The sequence below is a fragment of the Lepidochelys kempii genome, chromosome 4, assembly GCF_965140285.1.
Source record: "Lepidochelys kempii isolate rLepKem1 chromosome 4, rLepKem1.hap1, whole genome shotgun sequence".
Lineage (NCBI taxonomy): Eukaryota > Metazoa > Chordata > Testudines > Cheloniidae > Lepidochelys > Lepidochelys kempii.
The window spans coordinates 112,760,236-112,776,067 of record NC_136383.1 but is presented as its reverse complement, the minus strand read 5'-3'; the positions used below and the strand labels follow the sequence as shown (position 1 = coordinate 112,776,067).

Here is a 15,832-nt window from a genome sequence, read left to right as displayed (position 1 = left end):
TGTACTTGGGAAACACCCACGAGACAACAGGCCATCAGCCTGGATGGGCCATTAGGAAGAAACAATAAGACTTTGAAAATACTAATCTCTCTCCTTCCTGAGAAGCATCCTGGGATGTTGCTTTGACACTACAAGGTCAGGTGGTCAGGTCATCTGGTACTAACCACCATCCTGGACTTCCAGTGATTTTCCACTAAAAGGAGGTCAAGACTGGGAAACAAAAGGTTCCCACCTTATATAAATTCTATTTAAGGCTGGGGAGTAAGCTGATCTTGGTTCACTCTTCACTGAATCCCCACTCAGGATGACTGCTGGAAACACCAAAGGAACAAGAACAAAGGGAAAGGGGGAGGAGTAGTGAACCCAGGCTGGAAAAGGGATCTGGTCTGTGAATAAGATACCTGAAGATTTAAGCTGCACGCAAGATTTAGCTGCACTTCAAGAATTTATGTAACCTGCCCAAAATCAACATTTAGGATGAGAAATTACTTCTTGAAACCAGTCTCTTTAAGATCTTAAGCTTAATATGAGTGTTTTGTTTTATCTGCTTAGAAATCTGCTTTGCTCTGTTTGCTGTCTCTTACAATCACTTAAATTTACCTTTTATAGTTAATCAACTTATTTCTTGTTTATAGCATAACCCAGTTTGTGCAATTCATAGCTGGTGGGGGGCAAGAAGCTGTGCATATCTCTCTCCACATTGAGGGAGAGGGCGCATTTTTATGAGCTTGCAAGTGCAAGACAAAGGAGGTGTGCACCTGTGTGCTGGGTAACTTCCTAGCTGAATCTTCCCATAGAGAGCTGCTTTCAGACTCCATGTGATTCTACAGCTGGTGCGTCCCTACTTGTGTGTGTGTGTTCTGCCAGAGAGTCTGATTCAGTAAAACAAGGAGAGGGAGCCCAGGCTAGTGGAGCATGAGGGCTCAGTGAAACCCCGGTACATCAGGTGACATCCAGGGGGGCGTGGGGTGTCCTATCCATCACACCTGTCTTCTCTCTACTACAAAGAACACTATAGATTCTTTGGGGAAGGGATTGTCTTTCCTTTATTTGTACAGCACCTAGCACAATGGGGTCCTAATCCATGACTGGGGTCCTGGACTGTTACACTAATAATAACTGCCAGACTGGGAAGAGGACTGCTGGAAGAACACCAATATCAGTTCTTAGTCTATGAGCAGCAGGCCAAATAAAGATTAGCAATGGAGTCAGCAAAAGTACTCCTCCTTCTCCTATAAAATGCAAAAATTGCTGAAAATAGTACAGTGCTACACTACAAAAAAAGTTTATTGCAAATAACTGGCCACTCTGAAATTCACTAAAAGCTAGAGAAAAACGTTAGTGAAGTAAGGGGGTTTTAGTCCTTACCACTTGTGGTTTTCAGTAACATACCTTAAAATGAACAAACCATTGTTAATTCTCCCCTTGCCTCCTCAGTTTTGCTGAGAATATGTTTTCATGAGGAAAAGTTCAGAGGTGAGGAAGCTGTGGAAAAAGAAGAATGAAAATCTATGTAAGGTACTTAAATGGCTCCCATTACTCTGTTATCAGTGTCTTACAGTATAGAACGTATTTGTCCTAACAACACCCCTGTGAGAGGAAATTATCCCCATTCTGCAGATGGAGAAAAGAGGCACGGAGGGTATGTCCGCACTGCAACAAAACATCCGCAGCTGGCCTGTGTCAGCAGACTCAAGCTCACAGGGCTTGGGCTGCTGAGCTATAAAATTGCACTGTTGATATCTGGGCTCGGGCTGGATCCCTGGCGCTGGGACTTTCCCGCCTCACGGGCTCTAGAGCCCAGCCTCCAGCCCAAGCCCAGATGTCTACATTGCAATTTTATAGCCTTGCTGCCTGAGCCCTGTAAGCCTGAATCAGCTGACAGGGGCCAGCCACAGGTGTTTTATTGCAGTGTAGACATACCCAGAGAGGCTAAGTGACTTGCCCAAGGTCAGATAAAGGTCTATGGCAGGGAAGGGACTTCAAGCTAGGTCTCTAGAGTCCTAGGCTAATCTAACCACTGGACCAGTGGTTCTCAACCTTTCCAGACTACTGTACCCCTTTCAGGAGTCCAATTTGTCTTGCGTAATCCCAAGTTTCACCTCACTTTAAAACTACTTGCTTACAAAATCAGACATAAAAATACAAAAGTGTCATAGCACAATATTACTGAAAAATTGCTTACTTTCTCATTTTTGCCATATAATTATAAAATTAGTTAATTGGAATATAAATATTGTACTTATATTTCAGTGTGTAGTATGTAAAACAGTATAAACAAGTCACTGTCTGCATGAAATTTTAGTTTGTACTGACTTTGCTAGTGCTTTTTATGTAGCCTGTTGTAAAACTATGCAATTATCTAGATGAGTTGAGTACCTCCATGAAGACCTCTCCATACACCTAGGGGTATGTGTACCCCTGGTTGAAAACCACGGCACTGACCATCTTTCCTAAAATGTCACATCTTTCATTATTGTTTATTTGTATTACAATTATGCCGAAAGTCCTCAATCAAGACCAAGGCCCCATTTTGTCAGGTACTTGCTGTATAAACAAACAGGAGAAGAGTCCTTGTACCATCTAAAAAATCTACCTTTAAATGACATACTCTACATTGTTCATTTGAAAATATTTCTTGTTCCTCTGAATGGATGAAGACCAAATGTTCTCAAGAGATAAGGCTCTTTCTTTCAGGCAGTCCCCACTGACTGTGGAACACTGTGGAGACCTGCCTGGTGGCAGTGGGGGAAGAGAGAGGAAGTTCCCCACCTGAGCAACAGTGGCTGAAATCATTACGTTTGCACAGAGAAGGCACCGGCCTATGTCTCTCTGGGGACACTGGGAGTTGTAGCATACTCACCATACTTACCTCTGGTAAGCTGTTAGAAAGGTTCACCCTGGCGCAGCCTGCCAGGGGGTGTAGAGGGCTCAGGGCCATGACAATCGCTTCTCCTTCCTCCATTCTGAGGTGTTCAGCACTCATGGTAACTCCAATGTGCCTTCCTTCCCCCGAACCTGGTACTCTGGAAGTAGTAGCTGCAGCAGTAGCTGCCTCCTGCTCAGGAGCAGAAGAGGGAAAGCTGCTCTGTGGACCCTTTCCCCTGCATTGGAACAGCCAGAATTCTTGGTCTTATATTATAAACTGAGGGTTTATACTTCAAAAATACAGGAGGAAGGATGGGGAAACTCAGGCAAGGGAGTTTGCTGTTCTGTGAGCCATGTACAGAGCTGTCAAGGTTCCTCCCCCACTCTGAACTCCAGGATACAGATGTGGGGACCTGCATGAAAACCTCCTAAGCCTACTTTTACCAGCTTAGGTTAAAACTTCCCCAAGGTACAAATTAATTTTATTTTTGTCCTTGGAATAACCACTGCCACCACCAAACTCTAACTGGGTTTACTGGGAAACGTAGTTTGGACACGTCTTTCCCCCCAAAATCCTCCCAACCCTTGCACCCCACTTCCTGGGAAAGGTTTGGTAAAAAATCCTCACAAATTTGCATAGGTGACCACAGACCCAAACCCTTGGATCTGAGAACAATGAAAAAGCATTCAGTTTTCTTACAAGAAGACTTTTAATAGAAATAGAAGTAAATAGGAGTAAAGGAATCACCCCTGTAAAATCAGGATGGTAGGTACCTTACAGGGTAATTAGATTCAAAACATAGAGAATCCCTCTAGGCAAAACCTTAAGTTACAAAAAAGACACACAGACAGAAATAGTCATTCTATTCAGCACAATTCTTTTCTCAGCCATTTAAAGAAATCATAATCTAATGCATACCTAGCTAGATTACTTATTAAAAGTTCTAAGACTCCATTCCTGTTCTATCCCTGGCAAAGCAGCATACCAACAGACACAGACCCTTTGTTTCTCTCCCTCCTCCCAGCTTTTGAAAGTATCTTGTCTCCTCATTGGTCATTTTGGTCAGGTGCCAGTGAGGTTACCTTTAGCTTCTTAACCCTTTACAGGTGAGAGGATTTTTCCTCTGGCTAGGAGGGATTTTAAAGGGGGGTTTACCCTTCCCTTTATAGAATCATAGAATCATAGAATATCAGGGTTGGAAGGGACCTCAGGAGGTTATCTAGTCCAACCCCCTGCTCAAAAGCAGGACCAATCCCCAATTAAATCATCCCAGCCAGGGCTTTGTCAAGCCTGACCTTAAAAACATCTAAGGAAGGAGATTCCACCACCTCCCTAGGCAATGCATTCCAGTGTTTCACCACCCTCTTAGTGAAAAAGTTTTTCCTAATATCCAACCTAAACCTCCCCCACTGCAACTTGAGACCATTACTCCTTGTCCTGTCCTCTTCTACCACTGAGAATAGTCTAGAACCATCCTCTCTGGAACCACCTCTCAGGTAGTTGAAAGTAGCTATCAAATCCCTTCTCATTCTTCTCTTCTGCAGACTAAACAATTCCAGTTCCCTCAGCCTCTCCTCATAAGTCATGTGTTCCAGACCCCTAATCATTTTTGTTGCCCTTGCTGGACTCTTTCCAATTTATCCACATCCTTCTTGTAGTGTGGGGCCCAAAACTGGACACAGTACTCCACATGAGGCCTCACCAATGACGAATAGAGGGGGACGATCTGTCCCTCGATCTGCTTGCTATGCCCCTACTTATACATCCCAAAATGCCATTGGCCTTCTTGGCAACAAGGGCACACTGCTGACTCATATCCAGCTTCTCGTCCACTGTCACCCCTAGGTCCTTTTCCACAGAACTGCTGCCTAGCCATTCAGTCCCTTGTCTGTAGCTGTGCATTGGGTTCTTCCGACCTAAGTGCAGGACCCTGCACTTATCCTTATTGAACCTCATCAGATTTCTTTTGGCCCAATCCTCCAGTTTGTCTAGGTCCCTCTGTATCCTATCCCTGCCCTCCAGCGTATCTACCACTTCTCCCAGTTTAGTATCATCCGCAAATTTGCTGAGAGTGCAATCCACACCATCCTCCAGATCATTTATGAAGATATTGAACAAAACCGGCCCCAGAACCGACCCTTGGGGCACTCCACTTGACACCGGCTGCCAAGTAGACATGGAGCCATTGATCACTACCCGTTGAGCCCGACAATCTAGCCAACTTTCTACCCACCTTATAGTGCATTCATCCAGCCTGTACTTCTTTAACTTGCTGACAAGAATACTGTGGGAGACAGTGTCAAAAGCTTTGCTAAAGTCAAGAAACAATACATCCACTGCTTTCCCTTCATCCACAGAACCAGTAGTCTCATCATAGAAGGCGATTAGATTAGTCAGGCATGACCTTCCCTTGGTGAATCCATGCTGGCTGTTCCTGATCACTTTCCTCTCATGTAAGTGCTTCAGGATTGATTCTTTGAGGACCTTCTCCATGATTTTTCCGGGAACTGAAGTGAGGCTGACTGGCCTGTAGTTCCCAGGATCCTCCTTCTTCCCTTTTTTAAAGATTGGCACTACATTAGCCTTTTTCCAGTCATCCGGGACTTCCCCCGTTCGCCACGAGTTTTCAAAGATAATGGCCAATGGCTCTGCAATCACAGCCACCAGTTCCTTTAGCACTCTCGGATGCAACTCGTCCGGCCCCATGGACTTGTGCATGTCCAGCTTTTCTAAATAGTCCCTAACCACCTCTTTCTACACAGAGGGCTGGCCATCTATTCCCCATGTTGTGATGCCCAGCGCAGCAGTCTGGGAGCTGACCTTGTTAGTGAAGACAGAGGCAAAAAAAGCATTGAGTACATTAGCTTTTTCCACATCCTCTGTCACTAGGTTGCCTCCCTCATTCATTAAGGGGCCCACACTTTCCTTGGCCTTCTTCTTGTTGCCAACATACCTGAAGAAACCTTTCTTGTTACTCTTAACATCTCTCTCTAGCTGCAGCTCCAGGTGCGATTTGGCCCTCCTGATTTCATTCCTACATGCCCGAGCAATATTTTTATACTCTTCCCTGGTCATATGTTCAACCTTCCACTTTTGTAAGCTTCTTTTTTATGCTTAAGATCCGCTAGGATTTCACCGTTAAGCCAAGCTGGTCGCCTGCCATATTTACTATTCTTTCGACTCATCGGGATGGTTTGTCCCTGTAACCTCAACAGGGATTCCTTGAAATACAGCCAGCTCTCCTGGACTCCTTTCCCCTTCATGTTAGTCCCCCAGGGGATCCTACCCATCCGTTCCCTGAGGGAGTCGAAGTCTGCTTTCCTGAAGTCCAGGGTCCGTATCCTGCTCTTACCTTTCTTCCCTGTGTCAGGATCCTGAACTCAACCAACTCACGGTCACTGCCTCCCAGATTCCCATCCACTTTTGCTTCCCCTACTAATTCTTCCCGGTTTGTGAGCAGCAGGTCAAGAAAAGCTCCCCCCATAGTTGGCTCCTCTAGCACTTGCACCAGGAAATTGTCCCCTACGCTTTCCAAAAACTTCCTGGATTGTCTATGTACTGCTGTATTGCTCTCCCAGCAGATATCAGGAAAATTAAAGTCACCCATGAGAACCAGGGCGTGCGATCTAGTAGCTTCTGCGAGCTGCCGGAAGAAAGCCTCATCCACCTCATCCCCCTGGTCCAGTGGTCTATAGCAGACTCCCACCACTACATCACTCTTGTTGCTCATACTTCTAAACTTAATCCAGAGACACTCAGGTTTTTCTGCAGTTTCGTACCGGAGCTCTGAGCAGTCATACTGCTCCCTTACATACAGTGCTACTCTCCCACCTTTTCTGCCCTGCCTGTCCTTCCTGAATAGTTTATAACCATCCATGACAGTACTCCAGTCATGTGAGTTATCCCACCAAGTCTCTGTTATTCCAATCACGTCATAATTCCTTGACATCACCAGGACCTCCAGTTCTCCCTGCTTGTTTCCAAGGCTTTGTGCATTCGTATATAAGCACTTGAGATAACCTGCTGATCGCCCCTCATTCTCAGTATGAGGCAGGAGCCCTCCCCTCACAGACATTCCTGCCTGTGCTTCCTCCCAGTATCCCACTTTCCCACTTACCTCAGGGCTTTGGTCTCCTTCCCCCGGTGAACCTAGTTTAAAGCCCTCCTCACCAGGTTAGCCAGCCTGCTCGCAAAGATGCTCTTCCCTCTCTTCGTAAGGTGGAGCCCGTCTCTGCCTAGCACTCCTCCTTCATGGAACACCATCCCATGGTCAAAGAATCCAAAGCCTTCTCTCCGACACCACCTGCGTAGCCATTCGTTGACTTCCACGATTCGACGGTCCCTACCCAGGCCTTTTCCTTCCACGGGGAGGATGGACGAGAACACCACTTACGCCTCAAACTCCTTTTTCCTTCTTCCCAGAGCCACGTAGTCCACAGTGATCCGCTCAAGGTCATTCTTGGCAGTATCATTGGTGCCCATGTGGAGAAGCAGGAAGGGGTAGCGATCCGAGGGCTTGATAAGTCTCGGCAGTCTCTCCGTCACATCGTGAATCTTAGCCCCTGGCAAGCAGCAGACTTCTCGGTTTTCCCGGTCAGGGCGGCAGATAGATGACTCAGTCCCCCGGAGTAGAGAGTCCCCGACCACCACCACCCGCCTCCTTCTCTTGGGAGTGGTGGTTGTGGAACCCCCCATCTCAGGAGAGTGCATCTCATGCCTTCCAACCAGCGGAGTCTCCTTCTGCTTCCTCCCCCCAGACATATCATCTGGTCCACTCTCCGCAACGGTACCTGTGGAGAGAACATGAAAGCGGTTAGTTACCTGTGTCCGCGTTGCTGGAACCCGGACATTCCCCCTTCTTCTTCTGGAGGTCACATGTTGCCAAGCTTCTTCACTGGCCTCTTGGCTCTGCTGTGCAACCTGCTCTAAATCTTTAGAGCTTTGTGCCCATAGAAGCATATCCTGACTTTTGTCCAGAAAATCCTCCATTTCTCGTATGCAACGCAGGGTCGTTATCTGTTGCTCCAGACCTTCATATTTATGACAAGAGCATATAGGACCTGATCCTGGACCTCAGAAGTCAATTGTTGTTTTAACGTTGGCTCAAATGGGCTTTGACTCAGATGCATGCAGTGCTGAGTTGTTCTATGAATCAGGCACATACACAAAGTCAACAGAGCAGCTCTAAACATTTTTGCGTAAAAGGAAACATTGCCAAATTCCACAGGTGTAAAGTTATCAGGCCAAGTCTTTCTTCACAAAAGTGAACAGGATTAGTTCAGAAGTTGCCACTCTGCTGAATTATGAGTAATTTAGCTGTTTGAAGTTGACTCACATGATAAACAATGAAGTTTTGATGTTTTTAAATATACATTATGCATCAGTATTGTATAACCCAACAAACATAGTAGTAAACTAAGAGCTAGTTAAAGTTTGGGCAGATCCCCAAACGTATCTGCACCAATCCTGCATTAACAAGAAACACAGGAACAAGATTGGTCCTTCAGCTGGTACACTAAGGGTTGGATTATAGCTAGCCCTACATGGGCTCTTGCTGTGGACAAAGAGGGTGCAAGGAGCAGCCACAATCTGAGTCCTTAGGGTCATGGCACACAAAAACCAGGAGCGTCAAGCTACAACAGTGGCTCTAGATAGCCCAGGGAGATGGAGCAGGGTTACCTCCCACTTTCACAGCACTGGAATAAGCCCTGTGTAGGAAGGAGTATATGCTGCACCTTTACAAGGCTGTCACAGCTCAAACTCAGGTGCACCACATTCTGGCATTCTGTCTGAAATAACCAGAATGCCTCCAGCAACTGCTGCAGAGGAGAAACACTCCTGTACACACGCACATGCATGCGTACACACACATGCACCCCAATGCAGATCTGGTTGTAAATGCTAGAAAAAAGCCTTAATCAGTCTGAACTATAGCATCCATGTATGGTTTAGATTGTAAACACCACAGAGCCATGATCTTGTCTGCTAATACATTCTTATGGCACTGAGCACACCACTGGGACTAATAAAACTAAATAGTAAATATTACATTAATACATATACAACTGAGTTAATAATTGGCCAAACCAAAAAATCAGGGGAAAAAATCATTTTGGGTGAACCCAAAATGGAGTTGGTGTGGTTTTATCACCAAAATGAAAAACTTGAAAAATAAAAATCATTTCGAGTCCAAAAAACTTGACATGAAACAAAAAAAATTTTTTTTTTTAAATCCAGTGTTTTTGTTTCATTTCATTTTCAGGTGTGCTTAACCCTTTTTTGTTTGGTTGTTTTTCAAAATAAATCTAGTTAACTTTTGAAACAAAGTGTTATTTTGAAACATTTTGGACTTTTTCAATTGTTTTTCTTAATTTTTTTACCCAAATCTGTGAATAGTTTTGGTTGACCCAAAACTGCATTTTTCAGCAAATAAACTATTCATCCAAAAATTTTCACCCAGCTTTAGTAACAATTTCTAGATGCTTCAACGTTCCATAGGCCATTTCCAGACACTGTTTGCTTAACTAATATTTACACTGTCTAGAAGAATGGTTGGAGTCACTGTCCTTTTGCCAGCTGAGTAGACCGCCAAACAGCTCTTTTACAGACAGGATCCCATGAGACAAAATAGGCTGCTGTACCCAGTATCATCTGTCCTTTTTTTTTCTTGCATTGCCGGTTCAACTTCCAGAAAAATTATACTACTTCATATCCTCAATAAATTAGCCCAACCTACGCTAGGGATCAAGTCAACACAGAAACAGCCCCAGGACTGATAGTTACAGACAATTCCTTTGCACCCCTTCTTTGGTTACATCCAATACCTATTGAGCCAGATTCTCAACGTATCAGCCAAAATCATTATGGATCTAGTGATTGCTACCAGCACATGGAAGGACACAGCATGCCATGAGAGCTTACTTTGATCTGACTGCCCAGTTGGATTTATTATCATATTAGCACTTTTCTTAGAAAATGTATATTTTGTATAGTAGAACACTACAATGAAGTCTATTCATTTATTTGGCAAATCACTGAGACAGATTTTTAACTGCTCATTCTATAGTTCTAGTAACGAAATGTGTTGTCTGTGGTGATACCAGCCCACTGAGCTAGATGGCATAGGTGATGGATGATTAACTCTTTCTCTTTATTCATTGGTGAACAAATTACTATTTAATATGAGGGAGAAGAAAATCATTAGCCAAAGTGCCACTAAAAACAGAATGATGTAGCTCCTAAGGCCCTTTCCCCATTGGGATCAGAAAAGTGTTAGCTACTGCACAATCAGATTTAAACACTGGACAAGATCCTCAACCTAAACCTGGCCCTTTTAACAAGTTGGTAAAAGGATCAAAGTGGTGTAAAAGAGCCTAAAAAGTCCCATCAATGGCTGGGGAGGATCCCTCCATTACACACACTGCAGTAGATAGCAGAAGAGCTGTCTTCCCTGGACTCCCTACCAAGCTGTAGCATAGGGGGATGGGTAGGAGAGGCAAGGCAGGGCCGGTGCCACAGCAAACAGTGCTGCTTTGATTCTGAGCATTACAGCCCATAAGGCAGCCCTGGAAAGCTGCTACAACTAAGAGAGGCCCCAAGGATGGCCAAGCGCTTGTCTACACAGTGCAGGAATGCACACCAGGGAATTACTCCTGGGGGAATTCTGCATCACTGCACATGTGCAGAATTCATGGCCCCCGCAGATTTCTTTGCTTATCCACATAAAAATGACTTCTGACGGTGAAGCAAAGGGAAGCCGCAAGAAAGGTCATGCGCCCACTCCCTGGCAGTGCAGACAGGTTGGTTTGGGCACCCAGAGCAGCTGGTAGAGACATAAATCACCACCTTGGGGGGGGGGGCTGGGTAGTCATGTGAGAGAGAGAGACTCTGTCCATCTTGCTCGCTATTGCAGCACGCTCGGCGTGGAGGGGCAGGGCTTTGGGGTATTTCTGAAGAGGTAGGCATGGGGCAGGCTCTGTTCCCTCAGGCAGAAGAGAATGTAGCAGCCTGCCTACTTAGTGAATTGTTCCCATTGTCCTTAGTGAATTCCCCCAGGAGTATAAAACAGGTGTAAACATTTTAAGGCTCCTTTACATTGCCAGAGTGGTGTAAAGGAGGCTTATTGTAAAGGACAGTATGCTTTTGGTGCTTTAGTGATTAGAACTAGTTTAAATGTTTGAACTGAAGATAATTCCTATCAAAATGTGGTTCATGAACTGTTTGCTCCTGACCTTTTTGGATATGGCCAGTAGCCAGTATAAATTGTGCGTTTGAGTACCCAGCCCTCATCTGCTCTTCAGTTGCCTATGATGTAACACGGCGCATATGGCTGCATATATTTGTTGACTAATAATTAGAAGTAAAGGGTCAATACTAGCTACATTACTATTATACAGAGGGAGGTTGGTGATTTCCTCCATTGCTCCCCCACTCCCATTCTCCATCCACTGTATTGTAGTTTAAATAAATTACCAAAATAATTGAAAGTAGCTGGATTATATTGCATTATTTTGACAAAAAATATGCAAAATTTTAAAAGATTGTGCACAGATTTTTTAAAGTTTTTGGTGCAGAATTTTTACTTTTTTTGGCACAGAATTCCCCCAGGAGTAATCCCAGGGATATGTGAATTCTAACGTTTATCAGCATATCATACACTAACTGGTCCACGCAGACCCTGCTGTTGCACACTAAAAATTCCCTTGTGTGCATTAACTTGGTCCCATTTCAAACAGTACTATGTTAACAGGCACTAGGGAACTTTTAGTGCATGCCAGCAGGGTCTATGGGGGCCAGTTAGTGCACCACACATTGGTGTGCATTAGAATTCGCAGACCACTGCACTGTGTAGACAAGCCCTAAGTAATGACTGGGTCTTCTCCACCCCTAGAACAGCCCAGAACTGGGAGGGCACAGAGGTGTCTTAAACCTTCTCCACTGGGGCTGTGAGTTCTATGCTGTGTCTCTTAGAAATACAGAATCCCACCCCTTTTAACTGTTTAAACAGAGTCTTGCCAGCAGGGCTCCAGGATGGTTCCTTCCTTTGGACAAAAAAATTTGGCTAAGAACCCTGCTAAAGACCACACCTCCCCTATACAATGAGCAAATCATGTTCTTTCAGTCTAGGGGTATGTCTCTGCTGCAAAAAAAGGAGTATTCTCAACTTGGGTTACCTAACCTGTGTTAACTAAATTGAGTTAAAATAACAATGAAGACCTGACACTTTGGCTTTTAACTCAGGTTGGCAACTTTAGTTAAAGCCTATAGAAGAGCTTGGGGTTGAACTTGATCTGCTAACCCAAGTTAAAAGCCAGTTGCTGTGTCTTCACTGCTATTTTAACCTGAGTTAAGAATACCCCCCTTTTTTTTGGCAGTGTAAAAGTACCCTGTGTGACTTTTACTATAGATTAAGGAAAAGAACAAACATACACTGAATAAACAGAAAATCTTCATGAAAGAGAGCAGAGTATGTCTCCTCCACTGTGAGATCCCCCATCTTGAACCCTCTTGCAGAGTCACCCTGTGCAGCTAGCAGTACACTGACATGCCAATCAAATGCTACACAGATTACCTAGAATGGATAACATAACATGAATTTAGCTGGTTTCATTCATAGCCCAGTTTGGACAGTTTCCAGGATACAGTATAAACAATAAGACTCAGTGGCTTCCATTTGTGTGTCCTTTCGAGCAAAAGTCATTTACTTCTGTTCTTCTCCTTATGAGCAATCTTATTTTATAAATTTACAGGGATAAAAATTTATAGGGATAAAATAGTTTTCTAAAATAATGTAAAAGGGTTCAGTAGAAGTTGCACTGTAAACCTTTATATTTAATAGAGAATGATCCCCTTTATATAAATGTTCTTGAACACATGTATACAATTCTATACAAAAGATATAATTGTTTATTAAGTTGTCTAAGGTGATCCAATAAAGCTCTAGCAAGGACCATCGGAGTCTATGGGACTTTTCCATAATGTCCATCACCCTACCTCTTCCAGCTTAACAAGTTGCACGTGATAAAATGTAACTTTTCCATGAGTTTTGATTCAAATATCCAAGTCAGCTCCTTACAGCCAATTTGCTAATTGGCTAATGTTTTCCTTCTTAAAACTTCACCAGAAATAAAAAAGCTTTCATCATAGCCACAAAACAAGAAATTCAGAGGGTTTCTGAAAAGCTAGAACATGATTCTTGTATGCACCTATGCCATAGAGATCAGGGAGATGATATCAGTGAAGGCAGTACCTTGCATTGCTGGGATTGTAGAACAAGCAGTTTAGTTAAAACTGTGTACAGTGATCAAAAGAAGCTCCCTGCTTGTTATGTTATCACCTTTTATTTATTATTTGTTCAGTGCTGACACTGCATTCAGCACTACACAGGACACAAAATTGAAGACAGTCCCTGCCTGAGGATAGGATGGGGCTAGTAAATTTTATACATGTAATGTATAATTCATACAGATACAGCGTTATTAACTCAATTCTTATGGGCATTGTAGATGATGTGAGTTATTAGGAGGGATTTGAATGAGGAAATATTGGTGATTTGGCAAAATGAGAATGTGGGGTTGCTTCCTGTATGTTTCCATGTTCATGTCTGACTTCCTTTTCTCTTCTCTCAGTTCTTTTTTATTATTCCTTGCCAAAACATTAAACAGAGAATTTAAATTAATCCAAGTTCATTCCCAGGTGTGTGGATATTATTGGGGAAAAGCTCTTTAGAACAAATGATATAACTTGTGTGCTTTTTCAGGGTATTCTTTTTTTTAAGGAAGCAAAGATTTTTTTAAACTCTGTCTTAAAAAGCCATAGCAACCTTCCAGCTCAAGCTATGCTTGCTGCCTCTATTTATCTTTTCAGTGAGCCACTATTTAATTTACAATAAGTCAAGAGCCAAGAGGGATGATAAAGTTAAACTCATGCTGTTGGGAACAATCATCCTGGCCTAGAGACATATGTAGCCACAGAAGGTTGAACAGACCACCATAGCTTTAAGGCACGAAGATAAAAGTGGTACGTGCTGCGTATGCACAGTGGGAGTAAGACCGCAGCCTGCAAACAGAACCCACTCTGCTTTCATTTGATTTGTGATTTTTTTTTAATTTTGATTTGCTTAATGAGACCCTGGAGCATCCAAGGGAAAGAAAAGGAGAATGGGGGCTGAGGTAGTGTGACAATATCAATACTACCCATATTAGGGGTTACATTTGCAATAGACAATATAGTTGGGCCAAAAATTGACTGCAACCTTTGTTCAGCCTTTGAAAAAGACTGAAGAAAATTAAAGGAAAACATCATAAAATAAATGAAGTAATTTTATGTTCTAATCCTTGAAATTTTTTCCTACCAAAATAGAGTTTTGGAATTTTTTTCTTTATTTCTATATTGCCAGTCATGCTGGCTAATTGTTGAGATAGTTATTTCATAAGCTCACATAGTACAAATGTTGCATAACTGTGTTGTATACATAGTCTAGAGTGAGATCTACATTTTGTCAGTTTCCATCACTCATCAGGGGTTTCCATGGGAGGAGGTAGATTGTTTACAGAGTGGCAGAGCTACTCCCCAATAGAAATAACAAGAAATCAAGGGAAAAAATCAATTTGACTGAAAGTAATAAAAATATAATCATTAACACTAAACTATCCAGCCATTCAAGATCACATGCCCATCTAGTGCAGGAAAGGCATTAAGTGACTGGGATAGTTTTCCTTCTACTTTTCACTTTTAACTATCCTATCTTCCTAGAAAGTGGGTTGCATATTATTTTCAAAGAAACCAATACAAATGAGTGTATGAGGAAAACTTCAGATAACAGCTAAATGAATACATTCATAGATTCCAAGGCCAGAAGGGACTACTGTGATCTAGTAGTCTGACCTTCTCTACAACACAGGCCATAGAAATTCCACAAAATAACCTCTTTTGAACTAGAACATATATTTAAAAAAAATCCAATCTTGATTCAATAATTGCCAGTCACGTAGAATCCACAATAATCCTTGGCAAATTGCTTCAATGGCTAATTCCCCTCACTGTTAAAAATTACACCATATTTCCAGTCTGAATTGGTCTAGCTTCAACTTCCAGTGACTGGATCGTGTTATACCTTTCTCTGCTAGATTGAAGAGCCCACTGTTAAATATTTGTTCCCAAAGAGGTACTTATAGATTGTAATCAAGTCACCTCTTACCCGTCTCTTTGTTAAACTAAATAGATTTAACTCCTTGAGTCTATCACTATAATGCAGTTTTTCTAATCCTTTAATCATTCTAGTGGCTCTTCTCTGAACCCTCTCCAATTTATCAATATCCTTTTAAAAGATATATCAAGTAACATAATTTAAAGGAAAAACAGCAAAGGAAACAGAAATATAGGGTAAAATTTTCAAAAGTGCCTAAGTGATTTAGGAGCCCAAATACCATTTTTAAAAATGACATTGGCCCAGATTTTTAAAGATATTTAGGCCTTACCCTGCTCAGCGATGTCAGGCCAAAGGCCCAGATTTTAAAAAGGTATTTAGGTATTGTTATGTTCAATGTTGCAATGCCTAACAGATTTAGAGTCCTAAATCTCATTTGCAAAGGGATTTAGGTACTTAGGAGCTTAACAGGGGATTTTGGCTCATGTTAAAAAATGTAGGGCCATATCTTGCCATCCTGCAGTACAACCACAGAGTGCCTAGGAAACAGCAGCATGAATATACGGGAGTCTCCAGTGAGCACTCCCTTCAAGGGGAAGAGTTGTGGAGTAGCAGGCTGTGAAAGAGTCAGGGCTACAGCTTCTGAATTCCATGGATTCTCTGGCTCTGTGGTGAATGGACCTCCAACCTGCTCTTGGGGGCCCACTCACAGCTCATCGATCTATCTTAGGCACTTACAGTACATGGGCCCACCACCATAGCATCTGAGCATCCCACATAAATTCATGTATTTATCCCCCTGAAGAGCTGAGGTA

At 43.0% G+C, this 15,832-nt stretch overlaps 1 long non-coding RNA gene across 2 annotated transcripts in view; it reads right to left on the bottom strand.

The window, feature by feature from the left end:
• Positions 1–15,832, bottom strand: part of LOC140910740 (uncharacterized) — a 227,340-nt gene that overhangs the window by 181,369 nt on the left and 30,139 nt on the right. Inside the window, exons 1-2 of one of the 2 annotated variants that reach the window (XR_012158710.1) lie at positions 2,873–2,957; positions 1,393–1,485 (exon numbers count right to left, since the gene is read on the bottom strand). This is a non-coding gene — a long non-coding RNA (uncharacterized LOC140910740). Of the gene's footprint in view, positions 1–1,392; positions 1,486–2,872; positions 2,958–15,832 lie in introns of those variants that run through there. The other variant, XR_013635644.1, reaches the window with a different exon arrangement.